Source organism: Triturus cristatus, chromosome 12, assembly GCF_964204655.1.
Source record: "Triturus cristatus chromosome 12, aTriCri1.1, whole genome shotgun sequence".
NCBI classification, from domain to species: Eukaryota; Metazoa; Chordata; class Amphibia; order Caudata; family Salamandridae; genus Triturus; species Triturus cristatus.
Genome location: NC_140595.1, coordinates 828,200,778 through 828,211,444, shown reverse-complemented (window position 1 = coordinate 828,211,444; position 10,667 = coordinate 828,200,778).

Genomic DNA, 10,667 nt, shown 5'->3' with positions numbered 1-10,667 from the left:
GAGGCCGTTAAAATTCATGGGCAGGGAAATCAATATGAAGATTTATGTGTCCATCAAATGGAGAGAGGGGATGGGTTTGCAAAATCTGGCTAGGCTGGGCCTATTATTGAAACCAGGTTCTGATGGCTACCTTAGGGCTGCACGCATCTTGGGAAACCCATTTGGCAACTGGTTTCCCTCTCCGCCTCCCATGCCAGCCCGTTTAACTCAATGTAGCCTTACGGCTAGAGCGGTCAACCTCGAAGCTGGGGAACCGGGTTCGAGTCTCTGCAACGACGCTCAGCATCCTGTGATTCTGGGCACATCACTTAATCTCTCTGTGCCTACCAAATGAATGTGTCCATCTGTAACTAAACTGGTGCTCATGTAAAGTGCTCTGATACCTGATATCTTTGGGTCTAGTTCGCGCTATATAAAAAAAATGTTAAACTTTTTTTTTTTTTTTTAAACAATGGGGCATCCCTCCTTCCTGGTGTTTTACATCTACCCTTCTCCTTTGAAACCTGCCTTTTGTGGCTAACACCAAAGTGGCTTTTGGAAGGAGGGAGACGACACCTCCCTGGCCTTCCTGAGAGTCATTTACATATCTCTCCAGAAGGGCAGAAGCGTCTCTCCAGGGGGGCAGAAAGCGTCTCTCCAGGGGGGCAGAAAGCGTCTCTCCAGGGGGGCAGAAAGCGTCTCTCCAGGGGGGCAGAAAGCGTCTCTCCAGGGGGGCAGAAAGCGTCTCTCCAGGGGGCACAAAGCGTCTCTCCAGGGGGGCAGAAAGCGTCTCTCCAGGGGGGCAGAAAGGGTCTCTCCAGGAGGCCAGAAAGGGTCTCTCCAGGAGGCCAGAAAGGGTCTCTCCAGGAGGCCAGAAAGGGTCTCTCCAGGAGGCCAGAAAGGGTCTCTCCAGGAGGCCAGAAAGGGTCTCTCCAGGAGGCCAGAAAGGGTCTCTCCAGGGGGGCAGAAAGGGTGTCTCAAGGGGGGCAGAAAGGGTCTCTCCAGGAAGGCAGAAAGCGTCTCTCCAGGGGGGCAGAAAGCGTCTCTCCAGGGGGGCAGAAAGCGTCTCTCCAGGGGGGCAGAAAGCGTCTCTCCAGGGGGGCAGAAAGCGTCTCTCCAGGAGGGCAGAAAGCGTCTCTCCAGGAGGGCAGAAAGCGTCTCTCCAGGAGGGCAGAAAGGGTCTCTCCAGGAGGGCAGAAAGGGTCTCTCCAGGAGGGCAGAAAGGGTCTCTCCAGGGGGGCAGAAAGGGTCTCTCCAGGGGGGCAGAAAGGGTCTCTCCAGGAGGCCAGAAAGGGTCTCTCCAGGAGGCCAGAAAGGGTCTCTCCAGGGGGGCAGAAAGCTGTCTCATGGAACAGGCTCCGTGTGTGCCCGGGAAGGTGCAGGAGTTTTAAAGGCAGCAAAGTGTCAGCTTTGTTGAAGCTGCACACTGCAACAAGTTGCATTAATTTTGACTTCAGATTTAAGCCGGACATAATGTAGCGAGTTGTTTGATACCTTGGAGTGTCCATTTTGGTTGCGCCGTTCAGGAGTTCGCACATCTGAGGGGTCAGCGTGTAATCTGCTACTCGCCAATTGGGCGACCAAGTCTTTCCACAGTAAAAGCAGTGGTTGCACAGTTTCAGATGTTACTGTTCATTTATTTCATTGCATTTACTGACCCCAAAAGGACAGGAGGTGGGGTCTGCTTTGCCAAGATTTTGACTTGTGACTTGCAGGTTGCACCAGATGTCATAAGCGAGCCTTAAGCACTGCACTGTACATGCAGCTTCTGCCTCTTCTCTGTCTGCTCTGCCTCCATGCACCTCCTTGTACTGCCTTCTTGTTGCTTCACTACGCTATATCTGTAATACCCACGCAGGCCCTTCATGGTCTGTTGCATGCTCCTGTCAGTGTCCATAAGCCCAGGCTATGCCAGACCCCTGCTCAGGTACTTATATGACCCCCCTCATGGGTCACTGTAACAGCCGCTGTCCTGTCAGCCCTCCCACCTTCATCCCTCCTGCTGGTTCTCCCGTTCCAAAGTGCCCCACAGGAGCACTTTTGCCTGTGGTGAGAGTGGAGAAGGGGGCGTGGAGCCTGCGGTGTGGGAAACTGAGAGGGACGGACATCGTGTATGCATTGCAAGAACAGACAAAGGGTCTGGAGCTTGTGGTGTGAGTGACGAGAAGGCGGAACGTGGAGTAAGAGGGGTGGGAATCTAGACTATACTCGGAGGTAAGAAGGGCGCTACACCTTATGAGGAGTCAGTTGAAGAGGTACAGAGACTGTGAACAATGAGTACATTTATTGAAGTTTAGTGCCTGTGGCGAGAGAACAGTGTGGAAAGTAATCCTTTGCCGTAGGAAAGTATGCACAACTTCTACTGGAGAGAGGGAAGCAAGCCCACTGAGTGGGCAGGTTTACTTGGGAGCCTGAAGCCTACTGGTAATATACGTGTGTCAGCCCTTCTAATTTATTTAAGAAGTCGGTGGAACAAGTGGCTTTCTTTAGTGGACAATTAATTTTATGTAGCAGTTTGTCCCTTGGACAAGTACATTTTAAAAAAAAAATTCCACACCTTTAAACCTACACAGATGGCGCTAGGCAGAGAGCCATCCGAAGCCGGTCGAGCTGAAACCATTGGATTACGAACGGATAACTGAATTTGACAGGGCGGGAGGTTGTGTTTATAGTCTTTTGGTGATCGTTGCTGTTTCAGTTCTCGGATCCTCAGTTTGAAAAGTACTCATTGGTTTTTGACTCTGCTATGTAATCAATAAGAAAGTCCCAACAAATCCAGGAATCACCTCTTCCCTGCAAAAGCACAAGCCTTTCTCTGTCCAAAGAACAACCTCACGCACGTGGGTTTATTGAGTTTCTGTGAGACTTGTAATAATTAACACGCACAGTGCGTTCGTCAGGCCGATGGAGATTTTTGTTTCATGTTCTAAATCCTATTACTTGGTCACTCGGAGAAAGGGAACTTGGTAGCCCATTGGCTACCAACCTCATCCTACTCTGAGGGCATTTAATGAAGATAAATAGAGCACCCCTTGCGCCCAGATCTTAGATCTCGACGACTTGAAAGAAGGACTATCCTGCTGCACTGAAGGACCAGCAAAGAGAGGTTGCACCAGGTAGGTAGTGACAAGAGGGACTGTACCTGCCATGTCCTGCTCAAGGAGAAGACCTCTCTAGAACCCAGTCAAGCCAGGAGAGCCCTGAGGGCCAGCTGACTGGCTTCCTGTTCGTTGCACATGGACACAACAGCTGAAGAAGCCTGCTGGGGCAAGTTGGTAGCCCAAAGTCTTCAAACTGCTACCACCGCTGCCATACAGCACTGAGGACAAAGACCCGATGCAAAGAGTTGCACCCAGGTTCGCTGAGCCCGGGAGTGCTGTCGGAAGGTTGCTAGGACCCTCAGAAGGGAAATAATCGACCCAGGAAGGATTAGCCTGTGACCACAACAACGGGTGACTGGTATTCCAGTCAAAACTGGACTTCGATAGGCAGGAGAAGACTTTGTGGGACATCAACCCGCAACCATGGCCCCCTCACCATCTACGTGAACTGAGGAATTCTTGCAGGATGACCCCCACCGACCGTGTGTTGCATCCAGAGCATCTTCAACATGCTACATCCCTTGTATCAGGACCACTTCATAAGAATCCATTGCAACGTGGATAAAGGGCCTTGAACTGCTGGAAGTCTGCTCCTTGTGTGGAGGTAACTGTTCCTGAGGAACTTGCAAGTCCTCCGGCTAGCTCCCTGCCGGAGTTGGTCACCCCTTGTACTTCTAATTAAACGCATTTGACCCTTAGAAACTTTTTCAAAGAAAACTTAAATAAGTGTCCAATTTTTTGACTTTGCCAAGGCTTGCTTTGATTTATTATTACTTGTAAAATCATTATCTCTGGAACCCTCCCGTGGATCTCTTTCGTTCTAATATCTAAATTCTTATAAAACTACAGTCTATTTTTATAATTTTATAAATTGGTGTTGGATTTCTTGAGTGTTGTGGTGGTTTCTTATTCGATTGTTTTGGTGCTGTCTAAATGCTTTACACTTGTTCTTCTGTGTAACCGTTACTGCTCAGTGCCACAACTACCCAGGGCTGAGGGTTTGACAGATGAAACCTAAGGGTCCTAAAGGGATTGGTAAGTGTATTACACGGTGAGGTCGCACAACCACACCATATAATATACCACATTTCGTCACATTGGTGCCCAGGGGTGGGATCCTGAACCTGTGTTTAGCAGTACCATACAGTTGTTGAAGTTATGACCGGAGAATCCACGTAGGTAGACATGTAGTAAAGTAGTCCTTGTGTTTTTCCAGCAGTTATCGGGTTCCACAGTGTTGTTTCCAAGGAGTTGCTGAACTTTTAAAGGCGTTTTAAAAGTTGTGACAAAGTTTACAAAAGTTTGAAAGACGTCAAAGTTTTTGACAAATTCCCGGACGTCACTGTGAGCAGGGGGAACATGGAGCTTGACATGGCCAATCTTTCCACCCTCAAAAGGAAGGATCTGATGGAGTTGTGTATGGACAGAAGGATCACTGTGGGGAACAAAGGCAGAGAGAGATTATCTGGTGAAGGCCCTCAAGACTAATGGAGAAAGCCCACGGAGTTCCATCACTGGGAAAGGAGGTAGCCCAAGGTAGTGGGAAAGAATAATGAGAGGAGGAGGAAGATGTCCTCCACCCCAGTACCAGGCCAAGAGCGCAGTCTACAGCCAGCAGTGTGTAGAGCTCGCACAGCTGCAGGAGATCCCTTCAAGAGGAAGTGGCAGCCCTGGAGCTGGAAGAGAGAGCCCAATCCCTGGAAGAAAGGAAGCTGGCCCTTGAGGGAAGCATAGCCAAGCTAGGTATGAGGCCCCAGGAGAATGGCGGCAGCAACCGAGACACTGAAGTATCTGACAGCGGTGCCCAAGTCCGATTGCCCGAAGGGATAGTCTCAAGCTACGTATCAGGGGATGACAGACAAGTTACTGGCCTCATATGAGAGAGCTCTCAAATTGAGGAAGGCGGGTACTCCACACTGGGGAACACTGCTTGGGAGTTAGTGTTAGTAGTTGACAGAAATGGACTTGTTGAGTTGCTTGGTCTCACTCCTGAGGAGTACAGACAGAAGCTTAGGACATCACACAAGGGGGCAACACAAACTGGGTTGATTTTATAGATATTTTTTTTATTCATTTTTATTTATAAAGTTTTATATAGTGTGAATATCACTCTTACGGGTGTCAGAGCGCTTTACATTGTTAAATGAGCTAGAGAATATACAGACCAGCATAATTATCAAGGACGGAAAACGTTATGATAGAAACCTAGAGTGACCACCACAAAAACATGCAAGAGATAAGCGTGCGTGTGAGACTACGGAATGCATAGTGTTCAGGAGTAGAGATCCTATGGCAGAAATGTATTCATCAGTATTACATTAACTTATTTCTTGAATGAAGCTGTTGAGGGGTTCAGTCTGATTTCAGGGGGTATGGCATTCCAGATTCTTGGTGCAGTACCTGAGAATGTTCGATTATATGTTTTCTTTTTGTAGGATTTTGGTGGTTTCAGCAGTAGGGTGCTATTACCTCTGGAAGCTCCACAGCACCCTATTCTCCAATTTTTGTGCAAGGTAGCTAGGGGTGTTGAAGTGTATGGCTTTGGTGGGTGATGCAGGTGGTTTTTAAGTGAATCCTTGCCTCATACGGGAGCCAGTTTAAATATTTCATATCAGGAGTGATGGGAGTGTTTCTTTTGTATCCTGTGATGAGTCAACAGAGTTAAGAGAGGCCCTTAGTGGCGCAAGCTTATACCTGGGAAGACCACATAGGGTTACAGTCCCATAGCCCAACCGTGAAATCACAAGATTTTGAACAGCTGACTTGATGTCACCACAGGGAAGGAATGGTTTACTTTTTTTAAGATGGTCATTTGAAAGTTCGCTTCTTTGGTAATAGAGGTGATGTGATCCTGCATGTTCAGGTTCTTGTCGAGCGTTATTCCCAGAGATCTTGTTGAGTCAATTATGTGTGGTAAGCAGTTAAAAACTGTAAGTTGTACCATCCAGTCTGCGATGTCCAGAGGGTGTTTGGGTGGGGCTATAAGGAGGAATTCTGTTTTTAGAGCGTTCAGTTTAAGGTGGTTACATGTCATTCCTTTTTTTTATTTTTTTTTTTGTAAGATTGTATTGAGAGACCTTATATCTTTGGGTGAAGAGATTTTTAGGTACAGTTGGGTGTCGTCAGCGTACATGTGATAGTCGATGTTGTTTGAATTCAGCAGTTCCGTTAAAGGTTCCTTGAATAAGTTGAGCAGAGTGGGTGAGAGCGAGGATGCCTCCGTGGAACCCCAGGTGTGACCTGTGTGAGGTTGGATAAGGTTGAATTGACCTTAATTCTTTGGGTTCTGTTGTGGAGAAAAGAAGTGAACCAGTTTAGAATGGACCCTGATAGTCCCATCCTGCGTTCAGCTAGGTCTAAGAGGCTGTCGTGTTTGACTGTATCAAAGGCTGATGAGAGGTCGAGGAGGATGAGAAGGCAGGACTCTTTCTGATTCAACATTTTTAGGGCATCATCAACTATATGAGTGAGCGCCGATTCAGTTCTGTAGCCCTGCCGGAAGCCAGATTGGCATTGATCGAGGAGGCTGAATTGTTGTACATGGACACATTTCTCAAGGAGCTTCACCAGTGAGGTCATGTTAGAGATTGGCCGGAAATTTGGGGATCTGCGTGATCCGCTTGAGTTCAAAATAGGGTAACCTGCCCAGCTTTAAGGTAATCTGGGATCGAACCTTGGAGATGTGAGGCATTGACTATCTTGGCCCAGAGAGGGAGTAGGGACATTTTGACCTCCTTGAAGACATTCGCTGGTGTGGGGTCGCTAAAGTTGTTTGAGGGTGTTATTGCTGTTAGTATTTTGAGACTGGCCCTGTCATCGAAAGTTTTGAATGTGCTCCAAGAGGCATGGTTTTTGGGGCTGTGAGCTGAAAGGCATGGTGGCTCGTCAATACGAAGCAAGGGTGTGCTAATATGAGGTGTGAGAGGGAGGTGCTCCCTAACTGTTTGCAGGTCGCTTTCGATCTTTCTTGTTTTTTCCCTGAAGATGGAAGCAAAGTCCTCACAGTTTTGCTGTGGATTAGAGCCTGTTGGGGCATGGTTGGGTTGTCCATTGGATTGTAGCTTGATAAGTTCAAAAACAATTCTTGGACGATTTCTAGCATTATCTAATGCGTTTCTAAAGAAATTCGCTTTTGAGATTCTGATGCGTTTGCTGTAAGTGCTCCACAATGATCTCCGGTGTTTAAGATGTTCGAGAGAGGGTGCAAATCTCCATGATGGTTCAGCTAGTTTGAGTTTACATCTATCTGCATTTAGGCTGTCATTGAACCATGGTTTGGATTCTTTGGTGGACAATCTTTTTAATTTGAATGGTACGGTCGTGTCTAGAATGTTCAGCATTGAATTGTTGTCATGAACATCTACCATATCTGTAGTAGGTGGCAAGACGTTGTTGCTGAGGGAAGTGAGATTATTCAGGTTGGCACTTTGCAATCTCCTTTTCCGGTGTTTGGGTTCCTTTAGGTGGGCCTTTTTTTGTCCTCACGGATTCTGTGATGAGGAAAGTGATGCTGTGGGGATCTGTCCAATCACAAGAGAAGATGGATTGCAGTTGGATGTTATTACTCTTGGCAATAACAAGGTCCAAAGTCTCCCCAAAATTGTGGGTTGGGCTGTCACAGAATTGTGTCAAGTTAAAGTCTGCTAGGAGGGATTTAAAGCTGTTGACGACTGGGCCATTAGGGTCATTCCAGTGGAGGTTGAAATCTCCGAGGACGATCTGGGTGCAGTGTTGTCCAGCATTGGTAGAGATGATTTCCATTATTTGTTCTATGGCTGTGATGCTATCTCCTGGTGGATGATAGGTCGTGTGCAGTTTGCACACTGGATTGTTCTTATTCAGAATCTCAATGCATACGTAGTCACATGAGGATACATCGGTACAGGCTCTGGATAATTGGGTAAAAGGTAACCAGGTAAGTACCTACGAAGGGATCTACAATGTGGAGTTCAAGGAGCACATCCTTACAGATTGCCCTTCAGAAAGGTTACACCAACATCTGGAAGACTGAAAGCCAACTAGCCCCAGAGAGCTGGGCGAGAAAGCAGGTGAGTGGGTTAGGACAAGTGTACCCAAGGAGGCCCGGGGGATGATCCCAACAAAGGGGGGTTGGGCCCTTCGAAGGGAAAAGGAGGAGGAAAGTAGTCAGTCTAACAAAAAGATTCTCTCCGTACCCTAAGGAGGGAGTCCAGAGCTAGCCCTCTTCTAGCAAGCAGAGCGGTGGGGACCCAGGGCTGAAGACCCTCTTGAAGAGGTTGTGCTGGACTGCCAGCAGTCAGGGTACCACAGAGGGGATGCCGCGTGTTCTAAGAGAAGGATTGCCAGGGGGGGTGGAGGGGGGGGGGGGGCTACTGTAGCCTTTGATGAGGATTCCTCAGATGGGGAGGTGCTAACAGCTTTCACCTGGGCGAAGAGTCCAGGTGGTAAGCGGGTGATCCCTGAGGGTGGGAGTAGGCCCTTCCACCACCTCAAGATGACTGGGATCCCAACTACGGCGTTGAGAGACACGGGTGCCAGTCACGCCATAGTGGTGGGAGAGGTGAGGAGAGTAAGGGCAGACCTAGAGGAGGTCACAAACCTCAGGGGAGGGCCAAATTATGCGGCAGAGTTGACTAAATTATGTGGTAAGAAAAGGCAGTTTATGCGTCATAAAGTGGCACATTTTTTGATAGCATTACTTCATTATTTTATCGTTTCAATATTTGTTAACACTATCTGGGCATGGGGTGCCCCTCATTAGTGTCGGTGTAACACGCGGATATAGCAATAAGCACCAGAAAGGGGACCTGGCGACTTTTGCACAGGCCCTTCCACTGCGCAGCAACGCGTTGCTGCGTTTATAGTAACTTTTGACCTGTTTGAGCTCGAAATAATTTTTTTATTAAAATCTGTAGATTAAGCAGCTGATAATGGATTATGTGGCAGGTGTAAATGCAGGAACTAACTCACTGCCATCGATTACCTTAACAAGTTTTACATTCATTGTTCAGAAATTGGATTAATGTTTTTGCCTCTGCTCTGAGGGAGCCTGGCACCGCTCACCAGCGACAGAGGAGGCTCAGGTGAGAGGCGCGGGGTCTCCAGCGCTCACGGCTGCCGGTGGCAGCGGGCTTCGAGGCGCTGTGGGGTCTGCGCACCTCTGGAAACGGAGAGGGGAGGGGCCGCGCCGCACCGCACAGCTTGTCGCCCCAGGAGGGGCCCATATCGCCGCCATTGGAGAGCGAGTAGAGAGGGGAAAGGAAAGGAAAGCCTTACGGGACTCAGTCACCCACCAGCCCCTGCGGCGCAACACCTGTGCTTCAACGCCCACTCATCTTATTAAAGTCTCACCGATAACCGCTACGCGGTACGCGTGCGGGACGCGCCGGACGAAGCCCGGACGAAGGGCGGACAGTCTGAGACAGTTCGGGACAGGAGGGGGAAGGAGGGGGCAGCATACTGGTCTATTGTAAGTTAATATTTCGTTTAGTTAGCTGTTGGACCCGATCAGACAGTACTGTTTTCAGGATCGGTCAATAAGGTGCTTGGCAGTCCCATGTGATTAATTAATTGGGATAGGCAGCTACATTCAGAGTAAGTCAATATTGTCCCGCTTCCTGCGGTATCAGTCTGCTGTGAGGATTTGTTATAGGCCAGGCCCAGCCACAATGTCTAAAGCTAAACCTGCTGCTGTGTCCACCACCCTGGATAATTATTTGGTCAAGATGGTTGACAAAATCAACCATGAACGTAGGAAGTCTCTAGGACGCTCAGGGCCACAATGCACGAGTCCCCCCCCCCCCCCCCCGCTCAACCAACTGGTCCTCCAGTCTAGTACCAACCAAGATGTTATTACTTCTCCAGATCTTATAGATTGTTCGATACTGGGTGTTCCAAAGGATATCACAAGCGTGGTTAGTGATACCCCTGGCCCTTCTAATGATACGGATTCTGGCCAAGCTGTCTCACCTACTCCTTGCTTGACGGCCCCAAGGCCACAAAGATTATTACGCTCATGCAGGAACTATAGTAAAATTACACAGCCTAAACGAGGGGGGAACCGCTCCACTAAGAGAACTGACCCCATAATATCCATTATTCAACGAGATCAATCAGCATCATTGGATGGTACTAAGATCACTCTAGATAATGAGCAACTTGACTTTCTGATTAACGCCATAGATGTCAAGCTTGATTTATTGGTTAAACCCATTTTGACTAAACTCGCTACACTTACAGATGAAGTAGTCAGACTGGGAGGTTTATTGGACTCACTTATTAAGGCTGGTACTGAGGCAAAAACAAATGAACAAGGACCGGCAGAGGTAATTCCTATTACTTCTAACTCAATCCCTTTAACGGCAGGTAGCAGAAATTCTAATTTTTGTACTGGGAATGTTTGTGAAGTACCATCCGCTGTCCCCAATACTCCCCCTCAGCGGCCGGGTCCCATTAATCCACCCTTTGATCCAGTAATAGGGAAGCAGTTGGGCCCCAATGTGAACGCTAACAGTCTTAGTAGCCCTCAACCGGATTTGCCACCGACTTGTGCACCTTTCGTGGCAGTCTTGACAAACGTTCCCCCAGTTAGAGAGTCCGGTAGTAATT